The sequence below is a fragment of the Acanthisitta chloris genome, unplaced genomic scaffold, assembly GCF_000695815.1.
Source record: "Acanthisitta chloris isolate BGI_N310 unplaced genomic scaffold, ASM69581v1 scaffold22614, whole genome shotgun sequence".
In the NCBI taxonomy this organism is placed as follows: Eukaryota; Metazoa; Chordata; class Aves; order Passeriformes; family Acanthisittidae; genus Acanthisitta; species Acanthisitta chloris.
The window spans coordinates 255-4,382 of record NW_008667940.1 but is presented as its reverse complement, the minus strand read 5'-3'; the positions used below and the strand labels follow the sequence as shown (position 1 = coordinate 4,382).

The 4,128-nt window shown below is 36.2% G+C and overlaps 1 long non-coding RNA gene across 1 annotated transcript in view; it reads right to left on the bottom strand.

The window, feature by feature from the left end:
• LOC103800344 overlaps nucleotides 1-2,725 on the bottom strand; it is a 7,898-nt gene extending 5,173 nt beyond the window's left edge. The window contains exons 1-2 of the long non-coding RNA XR_624738.1: nucleotides 2,629-2,725; nucleotides 1,740-1,797 (exon numbers count right to left, since the gene is read on the bottom strand). This is a non-coding gene — a long non-coding RNA (uncharacterized LOC103800344). The remainder of the gene's footprint in view (nucleotides 1-1,739; nucleotides 1,798-2,628) is intronic.
• Between the last annotated feature and the right edge of the window lie 1,403 nt (nucleotides 2,726-4,128).

Genomic DNA, 4,128 nt, shown 5'->3' with positions numbered 1-4,128 from the left:
AAAAAACCCCAAAACAACACAAAATCCAGCCAAACACATTTCACAAAACATACGTTTGAATAAATTAAGGTTTGATTTTGGTTTTGTTTTCCTTCAAAACTGTAAAAAGATATAAAAGTTTTCACTGGTCAGTTTTTAAATTTTCAGCTTACAAAATCCTCCTGCTTCTACCCCTGAAAACACTGTAGAGTATTCAGAAGGATAAGAAAAAAGCACTATTTCCTGGCTTTTCTTACCAGTCTAAGTTTGTCATAAAAGGCTCCAAAAAAGAACACTGGGCAGCTGGTTATAGCATTTATACTTGTATGAATATGTTCAAGGAACCTGGATGACTGTGCATCTTTTACCCTCTTGACCTATGTGCACCATACAATGTTCTTTGTGCAGAAAGCCAACCTTCTAACCTCCCCTGCCAGGAGAAATGAAAATTTTAGCTTTCTCTGAAGAAATAGAAGATTACAGAAGCTAATTTCAGGAGCTGTCACACCGTAACAACAATAACAAGTCAATGAATGTAAGATTAATTTACTCTCCCAGAGGGGCAAATTAACCTACTCTGAGTATGTGTGGTGCTCTGGCTATAACCCATTACAGTACCTGAGATAGTCCACATCAGGAGAAATGAAAATTTTAGCTTTCTCTGAAGAAATAGAAGATTACAGAAGCTAATTTCAGGAGCTGTCACACCGTAACAACAATAACAAGTCAATGAATGTAAGATTAATTTACTCTCCCAGAGGGGCAAATTAACCTACTCTGAGTATGTGTGGTGCTCTGGCTATAACCCATTACAGTACCTGAGATAGTCCACATGCAACCAACTTCTCACTACCAATTGCACCGTAACAACAATAACAAGTCAATGAATGTAAGATTAATTTACTCTCCCAGAGGGGCAAATTAACCTACTCTGAGTATGTGTGGTGCTCTGGCTATAACCCATTACAGTACCTGAGATAGTCCACATGCAACCAACTTCTCACTGAACTACCAATTGCAACTACTGCAGAGCTGCAGAAACAAATAAGGCTGAACTACAACTGTCATTATCTTGGCATGGCAAGTAGTACCACATTAGGATATCCCACAGAATTTACAGGATTGCTTTGTGTTCTTCCTTGACATACCACAGATCTAACTGTATTTCTGAAATAGGTTACCCAGGACACATCAATGTATTTTTAACCAGTAAAGCTATCACCTTCAGAAGTCTATTCAGAAGAGGATGAGTAAGTCTTCTCAGTGGAAGACTCTTTGACTGTGCTTAATCAGCCCCACCAAGACAATGACCAAACATCACAGTACTGTAACAACCCTTAAACTCCTTTAAATAATTTTTAAGCCTTCAAATTTGATTAGTGCTCCTTCTGGGATTAACTCCAGAGAAAGAACCAAATGAGCTGGCACTCTGTCCTACAGGACTTAATACCATGTTTCTGGCCTAACCTCAGTCTACAAATTAATGAAAGGGGAGGTGGTGGTGGTGAGGAACAAGGGAAACTACCATGAAAGATAGCATTAATCCAAGTAGGAGTATGATTTCCAGAAAATCAGAAATACACAGGCTAAATTTTGCATTTAGGATTGCATGTTACATGTCACTTACAAAGTAATGTAAGGGAAAATATATGTTTCATGCTTATAGAAACAAAAGCTATAAAAGAGCTAGAAACACCTTTCTCACTGACTTGTTACAGCCCTGTGTATGTTCTATATTTCACCCAACATTTCACACTGACCTTCATATTTCCTAGTCTTCTTGTTCTGTCAACCACAAGCAGCTTCTTAATAAGGTCTCTGAAGCAAAAAAAAACATGTTCTGTTAAACAGAATATATTTGACTCTCATGCAAGTGTTGGAGAATATAGACATACTTCCCTTTAACCTATTCATTTCCTCATATTTTAGGACATTTGAGAGTGAATGATAAAAAAGAATGATCTGTTCTAAAGGGAACTTGCAAAGTTCTTGCATGCTCCTTTTAGACTCTTTCAACAAACAAAGAGGAAAAATCTTTCTCTCTCCTTCCCTGCCCCATTCCCCAGCTTCTAAGTAGCATCATTTCTTCCTTTGTATTTCTGTATTTTGTAGGGCAAATACAAGAAATACACAAACACTAGACACTAATCAGCCTACAGTCATGCAGACATGCTTGATTCAGTGCAGCTGATGATTCCATGGAGGCTTCAAAAAACCTCCTCAGACATTTATTTTTGCAAAAGAATTCATAAAAGTTCAGAGACAGTTAGCTGGACAGATTTCATTAGATTTGCTGCACAAACACTTTATGTATTTACTTAGTGGTGACAATAAGCAAGTGCTAAGGTCGCTAAGACTAAGGTCACCACCAAAATACCATGAATGATTAAGCTAAGATTGTAAAAATAATTCCCTGTCCTCGCTCACTCAATCAATTATCTCTGGTTCTGAGGAGAAACTTCATGTTTAAAATAGCACTTCCTTGGTTCTAATGTTTACTAACAATTATTTCAGCTATGGAATTTTTAAATAGGAAGCAAAGCATTTCATCTGCAATATACCTTTAACAACTGCAAAATACTCTGAATAAATAAACAGTGCACAGGAGGTGTTGAGAATGTAAAAGACAGTTTTGGGAATCAGACTTACTTTACATATAAATCCAAATGCCTTGGGAAGTCTATTTTGCCAGAAAGAATCTTCTGATATATACCAAATGGATTGTCATCAAAAAATGGAGGAAACCTATTTTAATACAGAAAACTTTTAGAGATAAGAAAAAGAAGTTCTAAAAATCTTATAGACAGTATTACATTACAGCAATTCTCCTCAGAAACAATTGATTATATCATTCTTTTTGGCAGGGCACCATTAATCAAGTTATTCTTAAAGTTAGTGTTCAAGGCTGACATTCCAAAACTGAAAACATTTTTGTGCACAACACATTGAATGCAGAATTAAAATTTACATATTCCAATAGAATAGAAAAATAGCAAACTATTACACTAATGCAGTAAAAATAAAATTTATGAAACAAATTTTCAGCAAAAAATGTTTTGCCTTTATCTGTAAAACGCAAGGCTATACTTTCTAAAAGAGCATTACCAATTTTTGATCTTGTCCTGTAAATGCAGGCACACTTAGTCACCAGTTTCTACCTAAAGCATTAAAGGACCCTCATATGAATTCATTGTCCAGTTCAGTTATTTACTGTTCTTCTTGAATTCAAGTACATGTTATGTTAGATAAGGTTTTTGAAAGAGACAGACTGTTCAGATCTCTCAAAGTGCACCTGTCTGCATGGCACAGATGAAGTACTTATTTCATAATCTTCCCATGATGACCAGTAAATCAAGATGCAATTAAAATTATACGTTTACATTTTCTATGAAATTCCTCATGTAGTTATCAGCTAACAGAGAGACTACTTCTTGTCATACAGCTACAGTAAGAACTGAGAGCTTCCTGCTGTGCTTCCTTTACCAGAATAACACATACCCTGACTGCTGCAAGAGGCTGAGAGTACAGGTGCACCAGTACAGCCAGTACTGGCAGCTTAGCCCATGGGCCACCAGGTTCCTGTTCTTAAAAGTTACCCCAGGCAACCTTCTAGAACGGAACAACTAATTACTCATTCAGTTTGACTTCTGTAACATGACCAAAGTATCCTTCTTAACATGTTTCTGTCTCAAGATCCCTCCAGAATAGAAAGAAATGGATTCTGAATGTCAACCATATTAATAACATCAAACTGCTCTTACAGGTATGTGTTTAAAATATGTTCATGTCTCCCTAACATTTTAAAATTACTTTCTAACAGAACATAACTCCCTAACATTTTAAAATTACTTTCTAAGAGAACGTAAGGGTGTGCATACACATCCAAATACAGTGCTGGTGGCTTTGGAAATCACTGGTAGCACAAACAAGGGTGAAAACAACATTTGTTCAATTCACATTCTTTTAAATTTTATGCTACTCCAACTAGCTTATTCCTCAACAAGTACTATGCATTATTTCCATTATGCTTTCAGAAGTGCTAATTTCCTCATTATTCAGCTGATGGTCAAGTGGATTAGCATTTCCCTTGAAATATTGTAAAATTCAGCCACAGAGAAAATCAAATTCCATCAGAGTGGTTAAGGTGTC